The sequence below is a fragment of the Syngnathus floridae genome, chromosome 3 (assembly GCF_059516105.1).
Source record: "Syngnathus floridae isolate MCC-2025c chromosome 3, RoL_Sflo_1.0, whole genome shotgun sequence".
In the NCBI taxonomy this organism is placed as follows: Eukaryota; Metazoa; Chordata; class Actinopteri; order Syngnathiformes; family Syngnathidae; genus Syngnathus; species Syngnathus floridae.
In genome coordinates this window covers 18,976,651-18,990,641 of record NC_142415.1, presented here as the reverse complement: position 1 = coordinate 18,990,641, position 13,991 = coordinate 18,976,651, and the positions used below count along the sequence as shown (strand labels likewise).

Genomic DNA, 13,991 nt, shown 5'->3' with positions numbered 1-13,991 from the left:
AAAAAACTGTGATTTTTGGCAGTGGTAAAATTCAACAGAAAAAAAAAAAGAAGTAAAGCACATCAGTTGGATATGTTGCAATTAGCAAACTTTAAAAGCCAAAATGGAGCAGAAGGCGAAAGCAGGTAAGCACTTGGTCTGTCCTTTTTTTTTTTTTTAAATGGCTGCCACAATTTAGCATTGCATGCAATCCAGAGTGCATGTAAATGCTGTGATTATGTCCTGATTGCCGGATGGAGATTGCGCACCTGTTTTGCAACCCGCCCGCCATCACTTTTGTATTCTAATATGTAATAGAAAGTTTTTGAATAGGATTGACTGTAATGCATCTGAACTTTTTTTTTTTTTTTTTTCCTCCTGAGCGGAGTTTGCACCCTATAATAACGGAGGCAGCTCAGCGGGATTCAGCCTTTTGATTCCCACTCGTGTTATTTTCCCTTGCCTGCCTTGAACACATTTGTAGATTTTATTTATAAATCGTTCAAAAAAATGGATTAGACCAGAGATTGAAAAAAAAAAAACCCAGCAAGCCGTTTTAATTTAAAGCAGCCAAAAAATTAGAATTTCTAATTTATATTCAGAAAGGAGAATTCTCGCTTAGCAACATGACGTTTGGTAGTCTACAAAAAAAAAAATAAAAGACTGAGCCAGTCTCCATTTTGCTTTGAAGTGCCAACATAACTTGTCCTTTAGATGTTGCTCCAAATTTCAAACCTTGTACAGTAGCTAGCTTTCCGACGCCGGAATATAAAACACTTGATTTTTCGTCACTGCTTGTGAACGGAACATACTTGAGATTCGTAACGGGCGAGCTCGCCATCAACCCGTAAAGAAAGAGATTAGTCGCGGGGAGACAAGACAGAAGAACGAAAGGCGGGAGATCATCAAGGCAGCCTGATGAAATATTCAAGTATTCCAGCAGATATTCTTCAGTGGAGAACATGTCCCCTGGAATTAGGCCAAACTTAAGACGGCGACGTACGAACAAAGCCGCTTGTTCTCCATTCTGTTGGAGTTCTCAAACCAATCGCGGTTTCCCCCTTGACATTTTCCTTTCCGGGCAAGAGTAGTAAGATCTACTCCACCTGTCCCCCTCCCCTTCCCTCATCCCGTCCTTGCGGATTTATTTGCTGACTCGGCATTCTGCGGCGGAGGGGTGACGGCAAGGGCTGATGGCCCATTTCGCAGGTCATTTCAAATGGAGCCAGGCGCCGTTTGCCACCTTTGGTAGTCGACTGTCGTCGTTTGCCGGGCCCGAAAGATGGATGAGGCCTCATTAGGAGGGCTCCCGTTACACGCCGGTCGAAGCAATAAATGAAGCGTTCTGTGTCGTGTCGCAAATAATAATGTTTTGTCCCACTTGGACCCTCGTGAGGGGGGGTGTTTGGAACTTTTCCAGGAGCACGAAAGAACCGCTGAGGTCAACTCTAATCAGTACAATTTGGCACTATTCGCTATTCAAAATGGCCGCAGGTAAATACAGGAGACCCTCGTTAGCCGCTATTGACATTAGCATATTGTCTGGTGTGTTTAAATCAGAAAAGACTTGCTGCTGCGCACTATTTTTTGGATGTGGCCGAATGCATTCCGGGAAAAAAAAAAGGATCAGCACTAGCGTGGATTTTTTTTGCTTCACTTGCTAGAAGCATTTTCCCATTTTGATTGGACTTGCTGAAGCACCAATCTCAAACGATAGTCATCATAATAATGAGCAGTAAGTTGTCGATTTATTTTTATTTTGTATATGATGCGCCTCAAGCGCATTGTGTTGCTTGGCAACCAAGTCAACTCAATTAGCTCCGAAATGTACGGTTACGAGTATGGTGGAACTTTATTAATGGCTTTTTATTCGACTCAAATTGAAGGGATGCACTTCCAAATCCGCTAGTCAATTAAGTTTACGTTTACCGTAATTTTCGCACTATAAGGCGCACCGGATTATAAGGCGCACCTTCAATGAATGGCCCATTTTAAAACTTTGCCCATATATAAGATACATACATTTGGCCCGCAGGCCGGACTTTGACACGCCTGCTGTAGTGGCTCAATATTGGTCCATATATAAGGCGCACCTGATTATAAGGCGCATTGTCGGCTTTTGAGAAAATTGGAGGTTTTTAGGTGCGCCTTATAGTGCGGAAAATATGGTAAATTGCGACATATTCTCAAAAAGGATCTTTACGGAAATCCCATGACTCAAAAAAACGCTTCAATATAAAAATTTGACTGAATCGGACGGATTTCCTAAACAATCGAATCGGCCGTACGAAATCAACTTGAGCGGGAATATTCTGCTTTTCTGTTTACCACAACCAGGTCAAGCTAATCGGTTCCTCTTGCGTGTTAAAATAACATTAACTGTTCAAGGTAGCTAAGTGGGTCCTTGAGTCTCAGCTGTAGACGATAAGATGGCGACACGAGCAGCAGAGAGAAATGTCGCCTCTCATTGATAATAAATGACTCCCTGCTATGTGGAGACCATCGCCGCTTCTCTGCGTGAACTCGCTAAGCGCCACTGTTGATTCCCAATTGGTGGGCGGGGCTTATTTTGGTGGGACGCGTCTATTTTATTTCCAAGCGTTTTGTATCATAATTAAAACTAGAGTTTAGCATAAATTCCACGCTGAAATGAACAACTGCACGGTAAATACACCTTGGAGTGTAAATAAAATATAAGTGCTTTTTCATGAATTATAGAGTGTATATTTAAATTTCTGATGAATAAATGATTGGACTAAATGAATAGGACTTCAAATAGAATTGAAGAGAAGAATATAGCGGAAGTTTGTCTGCGGCGTTTGGGGCTGGAGTCGGAGAGTTACTTTCAATCAAGTCTCATTTAGCGAAGTCGCAGAGAAAAAGAAACGCTGCAAAACGGCGGATAAAAGACGATTATGATCTTAAAATGAACGAAAGACATGTTTTCCTCTGTGAATAGTTTTAATGCTTGCAGGGGTGTATTAGACTTTTGTAGTTTTTTTTTTACTTCTCTTCAATAGATAATGTGGAATATTTCCGTGGAGACAGTGATCCTTGGTGGCAACTTTGTGTGATGTCTACTTAAATCCTGAAAATGATCGTCAAACTTTAATACCAGGCTTCGCCCACACAGAGGTTGGCAAAAGTCTTCACCATCTTCCCATTAAAATTATAATGAGAATAAATTTTTTTTTTTTTAATTATTACTAGGCCAATACGGCTTTTAAATAAAATCTCCCTTCGCCTTCGGTTTATCGACGAAGCGAATGACAATGGCATTATTCAAAACAAGTTTTGCATTAATTGTTTTTATTCTTGTGGAGATTTGCTTTTTCTCCTCCCCGATGCCGAATCAGCTTTAAAACATTTGTTTCCTCAAGCATGACTTTAATCAACTTCCACGGAAATAATAGAAATCGGTTTTCTTCAGGGATATTACGATCAAATATGATGATCCTTTAATCATGCCCGGTGGGGTAATGCAGGTGTTGCAATAGCGGAACAATTTCACATCATAAAATGAGACGTCAAAGTGGATGGCGTCAAGTGTCGGTTGGAAACTTTCTCGGCCTTCACCTTGGGCTGTTATTTTGATACATGATTGACTAATCGATGCAAAATGAAAAATATTTCCGAGGGTTCCTGAAAAGTTTCGGAAATGGGCGGATTGGGCCCAAAGGAAGTGATATGTCTGTTGTCTATTAAGTGTGAAATTGATTCTGCTCATCTTGTTTGTTTCTTAAGGGCAGTAGAAGCTTCTATTTGCTGTTTTGCAAAAACGTTGCCATGGGCTCTGAAAAGGTGTCCTACTTGAGAATATATTTGTATGGACTGGCAAAAACGTTTCGCCACATTTGCAAATACTTTTCGATAATGCCCCGAGCTAATGATTTGCTGTGGAATTATGAGGGAAAAATACCGAATGAAAATCTGCAGACATAAAAATACAAATAAAGTTTACTTATTCAACTCGTTCACTGCCATTGACAGCTATAGACCAAACTTATTGGTAAGATTTTAGTCCAGAGCTAAAAAAATCGAAAAATAAATTTCAATTTTTAATTATTTCTTATTATTATATATATTTATTATTTATATTGAATTATTTTAAGCATCTGAAAGAATTTGCCAGTGAAAAATGGAAAGGTCAAAGGAAACTGAGCCCTTCCGTCACAGGCCGCCACGGCTTGCCAAAAATTTCTCCCAAAAAGTTGGCCCAGCATGCAGTTTGGAAAAGAAAGTAAAACGACAAGGAGGAAGACCAATTTTGCTAAAGCGCTGAAGACAGTGACTAATGAATTCATAAGGCATCCGGACGGAAGAGGCGGCGGCATCGCGGCTCCATTAGTATACAATCTTCCATGCCCTTCTCTTTGGCGGCAACGTGGCACTAACAACTTTCAAGATTTGTGGGCGCAATACTGAGCCCATAGATTCCAGGTAATTTGCTCCACAATGAGGTGAGACCTCCCCCCCCCTCGCCTCCCCACAAGTTCCCGCGGTCTAGCACGCCACAGTGGTTGACCTATTCATCGGTCAAAACAAACAAGCCTTACCGTCCGCTTTTATCAGCCCTTTATTTCATAACCTCAGCCGCCAGAAATGAGAATGCTTTATGGGGAGGGGCAGGGGGGGGATTGGGATGCGGCCAGGTTGAATAGTGGGAGATGGTCGTCCGCCTGCGCGGCAATCACTCTGATCTACGGCATCTATTGATCTTGTGAGCTTGTCCAATCAATACAAAAAAGAAGAGGGGGAAACAACATTAGAGGAGAAAATAGCCTATTTAAGGGGGCCCGGGTCGGATGGCGGGACATGGCGAGCGTTGTGTTCGTGCAGTGGTCTGAAGCGCAGATAGAGCGAGATGAGGGGAAAAGCGAATTTTTTTCTCTCTCTCTTCATAATAGAAGACTTCCAGCGTTATTTCCCTGAAAGTGCTGGTGAGGTAATGAGAAAGCTAACAGAGGGGAGAAAAAAACAGCGCTGAAGTGGCTGGTTGGGATGAGATATGAGGCCGAGGCAATGAGGCATCGCCACTATGCTGCAATTGAGTCGTCTGTGTGAGGTGGACGCCGCACATTAGGGCGGCACCCGGGAACAAAACCCTCGGAGGAAGGTCTGCCACGAATATAAATGTAGGGCGGACGTAGAAATAGTATGGCTAGCACGTCGCTGTTTCGATGTTATTGACTCACATTGACACCAGTACGTTTTCACTGACCCTTACATGATTGTTTTATAACAGGGGTCTTCAACCAGTAGTCCGCGGCCCTCTAGTGGTCCGTGGCGGTTTGCAAGTGGTTGGCGAAATTGGAAATAATTGTAACATTTTTAAAAATAAATTGATGTATTATTTAACCTTGATTTATTTTCCAGCTAATTTTGTAATCCATCCAAATTATGTCGAATGTAGCTGAGATTTCCAAAACAGACAAAGATGTAGATAAATAGCCTATCCTCCTTTGGTGTAAAATAAAATATTTTTAGAATATCCGGGAGGAGCAGAGTACCCCATTGCAAACCCCACGCAGAAATCGAACCCCTGACCTCAAAATTGTGAAGCTGATGTTCTAACCACTCGCCTACTCCAATAATGATCAAGATTCATCTTATGGATGCCGTTCCTGCTGGAATAACAATACAGAGGCAGGACATCGATTTCCTATGACTGCTTACTCACCGTTGTCAATTCAGCCGCTGCGCGGGTTATTTGTTCTTCTTGTCGCGGAATAGAAATAATAATAAAAATCATGATCGTAATCGAGCAATTGGAGTCCAGCCAACGTAGAATTTACAATGGTTGTTTGGTAATTACATTTCCAAGTAGTCCACTGTTAGGAACTGAAAGTGGATGACGATAAAAAACAAACAAACAAAAAAAAACAATTAGGTGTCCATTCATCATTGATGGCATTTTTAATTAAAGGACCTGAAAGAAAACAGAATGATAAAATGACCCCACCAAATAAACTCGAATGAAACAAAATTCGAGAATTGCCTACTTTCAAAGCACCCCCCCCAAAAAAAACTTCTTCACACCCATTGAAACACTTTGTAACCGTCTGAAATTGTGAAAGACGTATGTGGCGCGAGAATCATTGACCATTTTTAGGCCTCAATAATTCAGCCTGACACGCAATTAATGCATCAAAAGAAAGAAAAGCCCGCACAATCTGCCACGGCCGGCGCTACGAAATCTCATCCAACGTGCCTCCTGTCGCCGAGACGCTTGTCACTTCCAATCCCCCTCCCCCCCCTCGTCTCGAACAAGCGTCCGCCTTTCATTATGCTCGTGGGCTGCCAGCGAGTGGCCGTCAGATGAAGGAGAAATTTTTTCCAAAGATTGCATATCGAGGTGTATTACGACGGCAATACATCAGCAAGGGCGGGATAACAAGAAAATAAAGTGGATAGACGAGCGGCGATTACTTAAAAGTGGACTCGGCCGATGTGATTCAATTTTGGTTAAATGCGAAAGTAACGGCGGCGTTTCAACAATATGCTTTGTTTGTATTAATACCCGAGAGTGCTGTGGAGTGAAAGCACAAATCGGTTTATTGCGTTCTCTTTATATTTCTTTTTATTGGCCCAATGATTGTTCATTCATCCGTGGGCTGTTTAGAAAAAAGTAAACGTACCTCTTAATCATGTATTTCTGCTCTTTTTGGAAATTCCAAGAAAATGTTTTCAATGAGACTAATTTTATCGACTTGCCTGCTTCTTACTGGGTTTTTTATTTTGTTCAAATAATCTATCAGCGGTGTAATTGCTTCAGTCGTTTGACCAAATTGAAAGTAGGTGTCCAGTTTCAAAACACATTTTTAAAGAAACATTCAACCGTTTTAGTAAAGTGGCCATTTGAGTTTTTTTTCGCCAATTGAGCTATAGTCAAGTAACAATCGTGACTTACCAAAGTTTGTCCAAGTGTATTGTTACCAAATTTGAATCATCAATATTACAATTAAAAACTTTTTGAGGGTTACTCAAAAGCTGTCCAAGTAGTGGCCACTACTCAGAGAGTCAGAGAGAGAGAGAGTCAGAGAGAGTCAGAGAGAGTCAGAGAGAGTCAGTGAGAGTCAGAGAGAGTCAGTGAGAGTCAGTGAGTGAGTCAGAGTCAGTGAGAGAGTCAGAGTGAGAGAGAGAGTCAGTGTGAGAGAGTCAGAAAGAGTCAGAGAGAGTCAGCGAGAGTCAGAGAGAGTCAGCGAGAGTCAGAGAGAGTCAGCGAGAGTCAGAGAGAGTCAGCGAGAGTCAGAGAGAGAGTCAGCGAGAGTCAGTGAGAGAGTCAGCGAGAGTTAGTGAGAGAGAGTCAGAGTGAGAGAGTCCAGTTGAGAGAGAGTCGGTGTGAGAGAGAAAGAGAGAGAGCGAGAGAGACAGGTAGACAGAGAGTCAGAGAGAGCGAGAGAGTCAGAGAGAGAGAGAGTCAGAGTGAGAGAGCCAGAGAGAGTGAGAGTCAGAGAAAGTGAGAGTCAGAAAGAGTGAGTCCACTCTCGTGTGTTTTTCCATGGCCCGCCGCTAGTTCCACTCAAATTTTTTCCCTATTTTCTTTCCTTAGCAATGATTTCTCGGGACGTTTTGCTTCAACCGTTGTGTTCTTCACATCTGCGTGATTTATCGTCCATTAAAGAGGCAAAAGTCACATTCTACCCTCTTCCACAAAATAACAAGGAGCCTGAAACGGTCTTCAATAAAGCTGAAATTAGCACATGTGGATCCAAGCGGAATTAGCTCCCGCTGGGTGACGGCGGAGCTGTCATATTTCACCAAGGCGAAGATGCAAAGCGGTTCATTGTATGATGATCTCATTACGCCGGAGAATTTCGCTCCATCTAAATCATGTCGCCATCGCGTCTAATAGGTTGCGAATAAAGACGCCTCATTTACGAAGCAGTAAATGTGTTGAGCGGCGTTCGCCTTGTAGGGGCCACTCTCTGATGGCCCTCCGCGCCATTGCGGGCGACGGCGGCCATTTGTCAGCACGGTGGCTGGGAACTTCCTCGTCCGCTGTTTCGGAGAAAAGTAGTGATCATCGTTGCGCGATAATAATCCATTAAACACATTTACATAATCAGAGCGGGAAGACTTGTGGCAGCCTTCAAAGGTTCTGAGTCATAGTGGGCATTGTTGTCTCTTTGCTAACGCAAACGCAGCGTGTAGCATTCATTGTCATGGCCGTCCGCTTTATATTAGCATGATTGCGCTGACACTTTTATTTATGAAAATGCTCCACGCTGTGCTCGCATCAGACACAAAAGCAGCGATATCAAATATTAACGCAGAGATTTCAGGGTGGGGGGGAAAATACGCATCGGTTGTAAGTCTTACTTCTTAGCGAATGTTGTACATTTTTAGTCAATGACGATGAATGAAAAAAATGATTATTCAAATTTTTTTAAGATTAAGTCAAGCACATTGACTTTTTATATGAAATGTGTCTTATAAATGAAGCTGCCTTGACTTGAGAATAATTTTTAAAATATTTTTAAAATTGTAGATATATATTTATCTATTTTTAAAATATTTTTAAAATTTTAGATATATATTTATCTATTTATTTATTTATTTATCTATGTATTTATCTATTCATTTATTTGTTTGTTTATTTATTTATTCAATTTTTTCTAAAAATATATTTTAAATCCCAACCTGCCATTGTGAGCAAGAATTTATTGTGTGCCGCAACTGTGTTTGTGAAGCTGCATCGATGTCATTTTTTCATATTTGGATTGATGCGTTCACCATCTTCCACAATTTTTCGATCACCTTTGCGTCTTTCGTACTCCCCAACTGTAATTACCCCAAGTGTCAGCTCACTGGGGTGTAAACACGGGCATCTTTATGAAAGTACAAGCCCGTTGGATCTGTTGTCCCACCGGCAGCTTTTAACAACACTTTAATGGGCTGATAACATCTGGAGCATGTGTCCACCAGGCTTCATGCGTTATAGGAGCCACCGCCCTCGGGGGCTTTGCGTGCCATCCTAAATCATCCATCATGCTGAATGGGGGGGGGAAGGGGGGGTGGCATTTGCAGATTTACGTTTTCCGGGGAGCCTTGCCTGGGGCTGTCAGATGCGGGTGATTGATAAGCGGGGTTACACGGGTGCACCCGGGCCAGTGCACAAGGAGCGCGTTGGCTCCGAAACGCCAGCTGCTGTCACCCCGGATTCTCGTTCGCCGCCCCAGCCCAGAGGTGACACGAAAAGTACTCACACTTAAGTACGGACACTTGTGTGAATTTTTCTTAAGAGTCTTGCCTTGAATTTGATGCTATGAAATGTTTCATATACTACTTCTGAATTACAAAAATGCCATAAAATGTTCCATAGGTTTATTAAACCTGCAATTTGAGTTAAAAATATAGCTACCGTATTTTCTGCACTATAAGGCGCACCTAAAAACCTCCAATTTTCTCAAAAGCCAACAGTGCGCCTTATAATCTGGTGCGCCTTATATATGGGCCAATATGGATTCATGAATGAGGACGTGTTTATTTTCTGTGTTGTGTGATATTAACGTTTGAGCAACGTTGAGTTTTCACTATTTCGAGTGTTACTATATTGTGATTGCATTAACGTTTGAGCAACGTTGAGTTATTTATTTTATGCGCCTTGTAATCCGGTGCGCCTTATATATGGACAAAGTTTTAAAATGGGCCATTCATTGAAGGTGCGCCTTATAATCCGGTGCGCCTTATAGTGCGGAAAATAATATCACAGCTAATTGTCTGGGGGAAGAGATTTTAGAAAGTCAGAATCTGTTATTTTAAGCCAACGCAAGACAACATTCGCGACTAATCATTGTTTTATCTGACGATAATTCCTTTTAATTGGGAATTATGTTGATTCTTCAAATCTTTGTCAATCTCATTTCTTCCCACTTCCCGTTCCTCCACCTGAACAATCGACTCAAGCCCAGACACAGAATCTTGACACTGTTACTTCCCACCACTGGCCTCTTCAGCCTGTTACCACCATTACCGCCACCGTTGGCGCCGCCGTTAGCGCCGCCTTTCAGCATGTTGACGCTTGTTAGCGGCAGCAGATGCGCTGATGGCGGAGTCGTGCAGACACCCACCGACGGGAGGATGACACATCCAAAGGCAGACAGTGCCGCCACGCAGTAACCAGGCAACTGGAAGCCTGGCGCGCTGACCACTGACGCCGCATCATAATAGAAATGTGTGTTAGCATCACACGCTCACTCCCCCCCTCCACTCCCCTTTGGCTACAACCTGGCAGACGTGACTCAACTCCGAGTTGAAGAAAGGCCTCCTCTGTAGTGTGCTCGCTTCCTCCACCTACTCGCCGACAATACACCACCGCTTGCCACCCACTCTTCCTGATCTTTCATTTAGCAGCCTCCACTTTACTACGCTAGCTTCCTTCACGCTCATTTTGGTTCTACTTTGACGAAATGCCACAATCCGATTGATACGATGACAACAATAGCAATGAGTTACATATGTGAGAGTTTTCCCAAAATCTCTCAAAAATGTCTTCTACAGATTATTTGGTGGTTCTACTCATAATAGATAAGCCTGTTATCTCTCTAAATTTGGATCTCTAAATCTTTCTGAGAGCCACTACCAAGTAAATTCGTTGGTCTTACAGACTTTCCTGTCATTTATCGAGACTTTTTTTGTGGGTCAACCAACGCATGATAGAGATGCCGACCAACTTCCACGTTGCTAAGCGATACTGGTTTCAGGGGCTGAAATTTCAAAGAACTCCAGGGGGTGCTGCCTAGCCAATTTTTTGCAAATCCTCACCAGGATGAGCCTTGAAGACATCAAAGCGGCAGGAAAATTCCTTTTCGAACACCTTGATATTTAACAGCGATATCCATAATTGATGCCGCTGTATCAAAATTGTATCGTGGGAGATCATTTGGATATTTTGTCCCACTTCCATGCCCAATCTCTGTCTGAAGTTCACATTTGCGATGTTTTGTCCTCGCCACGTACCTCTTTGTCCCGCCGGTTGCCGGCGAGCTGATGTTTTCTTCCAGCCCGTTGGCGAGGCCGCCAGCCTATGCATCCCACAACACACTGACTCCAGGCAGCACCAGCGGAGAGATAAACATCAAAAAACGCGTCTGCTGAATACAAAATGAGAGCGAGAGAGAAAAATATCAAGCTCCTAGACACTTAACAATAAAAGACAATTTGGCCAGATTGTTTCCGAATGCAAATACTTTAGACTGGCTGTCATTGTTGAAATAAAACAACAAAAAATAAGCGAGTTATATTTGCCGGCTTTAGACCCAAAATTAATTAAAAAACTATTTAATCATGATGAATTAACTAATTCAATCGCATAATAAAATATAAATTATTTTGTTCTTTGACATTTATTAGAGAAACAGCAACAATAATCCCATTTGAATAATCGACAAAAACTATTTAGTGTATCAATAAAAGACTATCGGTGAATGGCTGCGAGCCAAAATCCATTTCAGCTTTTCTTAATGAAGGAAGAACCAGGATGGTTGATCAAGACTGCTGCCTCCTCGTCTTGAAGCTCAAGAAGGCCTCAAGTCTTCCAGGTCCACAAGACCACAAGACAAGAACGCAAAACCAAAAGACTATATCTCAGAAATCTACAAAAAGTAGAAGACCACAAGACTTCAAGACTTTAAGTCCTGGAGTCTTCCAGACCCCAAGACAAGCAGTCCACAAGACCAGAAAACAAAACCAAAAGACTACATCTCAGAAATCTACAAAAAGTAGAAGACCACGAGACTTCAAGACTGTCAGGCAACAAAATAATAACTCATAAAACTGAGCTTGTTAGCTTGCGCGGGTTTTCCCAAGCTAGGTCGCACTGAGCAAAAGCTAAGACAAACGTTGCTTAAATAACAGCGTAAAACATCTTGACAGCTCACCAATTGAGATGTTTGACTTTCTGACAGTGTTGTTTTCCACTCTGTAACAAATATGTCCTTCGCGTAAAAAATGAATGAAGAGAAAAATGAAGACAGAAAGCCCGACTAACATTGAATGAGAAGATGATCCCTGTTTTATCAGAAGGATACAACAAATAAAACGCTCCAAGTCATTTCTTTTGAAGCCGTAATGATTGTAAATGGTTAGTTTGGGGTCTCATCAGAACCATGCCCAGATATTGTACTGGGGTGCATACAGGCCCTGGGGGTCCGTCATTTCAACCCTCTTAAAGCACAAAAAACAGTACTTCTGCGAATCCCTTCCTGATTGTTAAAAATTGGATTTTGAGTCCGGGTAATTGCTTTTAGCCATCTGATGTAAATGCATCCGACCAGGCCACCGCCATCATGCCGGCGTTAGAGTACCAAAAATGACAATTATTGCATTGGTGACTCAATTTGGTGACATCACAGCGGCCATTTTAGTCGAGTGCCGGAGCTTTCAGGATGCTGCGGACAAAAAAGCAAGCCAGCTTGTTATCTGATGTCATCGCGACCGAAGCCAGACGCGCACATGCTGAGAAGATATATTCCTCCAAATCCAACCTTATTTCCCTCTTCTGCCTGCGGGCCTCAAATTTCCTTCCTGGCTTTATCTCTTGCCTCCTCCTCCAACTCGTCTTCTCGGGTGAGGTCATGGTGGGATCCGTGTCCCTTGGCCTCATGGAGCCCACTGGCCAGTTGGTGTAATTATGATGGATGGAGTAATTTCCACAGGAGCCTTTCGGCAAGACGCTCAGAGTCGGCCGAGCTTTCTCTTGGCTTTAATGACTTTTTAATAGAGCTCACTCCCAAAGCCACGTCGCACCGGGCGCCGACGACAAATCACCGCTGTTAAAGCGGGTAATGGCGCAGGCGGACATGTGCGGTCCGGCCTCTTTAGAAGCCCCCTGAAGTAACAACCGCTGTGTCTTTTCTAAGGTTCCTGTGTATACACTCAAGGAACACTTTTAAAGGAGGGAAAGCTAACGGACTCAAGCGCTGTTAGCTTAGCTTGTCGTCATTTCAACAATCGAGTTATGAATCGATTGAAGGAAAAAATCAAAACGTGAGGACAATATAAAAAAAATCTAGAAAAGCTGCTTGGGATGATGACGTCGTCCCACACAGTGATGGTTAGGTCTTGCTAGAGGTCTCAGGAGGAGAGAAGGGTGGGGACCTTCCCATTACGAGATGGGGGGTCACAGCTTTCGGCTCTGATGTCGCCAATAAAAGGTGATAAGAGATGTCAATCAAGTATTAGGTTCCATTTCTAATGTGTCACCAGATGGTCTTCGTGAAGCTACCATAACAAGTGTACTTGTTATTATAATTTATTTGGATTGGTGTTGGAAAGACTACGCAGGGGACGAAACGGTTTTCAGTTCAAGACCCCGTAAATTTTTTGTTGGAAGTGGCAAGTAAACTTCTCAGCATAACAAGGCGGTGATAATGGTTTTGGGATTTGGGTTGCGTCGTGGGGACCAATCAGGGCCAAAGACAGCTGCAGTGCCTCTGGCCTTATCCAACCATCTACTCCCAAACCAGACCTGTTGCGTCACTACCAGAGGTGGAGAAAATCGGTAGAAATTGTTCTAAAGAAAAAGAACTGCTATTTTGAAAATATATCAAAAATAAAAAGTAGTCCTCCAAAAAAAATCCTTATTCTGCAGCAATAAATACTGCTTAAAAAGGACAATGCAACAAATCTTCTAAATTAAAGCAAATTCAACCACAAGATGGTTTGAAATTAATTCTTTTGTTTTATATTAAAAGACTCGCCAGGCAGTGATTACATAAAAAGCCATCATCAGAGTCCGTCGGATGGACGGGGCAGCGGGCCAGTCCACTGTGATGAACACTCGGCAAGAAAAATCAACAAATTTGCCAAGTGGAAGTGACAGCTCCAAGACGGCCGATGCCGAGACTCTAATTACTGCCCGCTGAGCATGAACAAACCTAAATGACAGACATTTTTCCACTTTTGCGGTGTGACGTAGCGTGCGGGATATCAGTGTGAATTAGCTGTCATGCTTCCAGTGGCCGTGTGTGATGACAAGCAAGAACTTGTCGGTGTGATGTAAGCAAATA

At 42.6% G+C, this 13,991-nt stretch overlaps 1 protein-coding gene across 4 annotated transcripts in view; it reads right to left on the bottom strand.

The window, feature by feature from the left end:
* The window catches only part of ntrk3b (neurotrophic tyrosine kinase, receptor, type 3b), a 135,779-nt gene that overhangs the window by 116,872 nt on the left and 4,916 nt on the right, over positions 1 to 13,991 (bottom strand). For 2 of the 4 annotated variants that reach the window (XM_088372021.1, XM_088372024.1), the window contains exon 2: positions 10,942 to 11,075. The exons of 1 other annotated variant lie outside the window; for it this stretch is intronic. The gene's annotated coding sequence lies outside the window, so the exon portion shown is untranslated. The remainder of the gene's footprint in view (positions 1 to 10,941; positions 11,076 to 13,991) is intronic. One more of the 4 variants, XM_088372022.1, reaches the window with a different exon arrangement.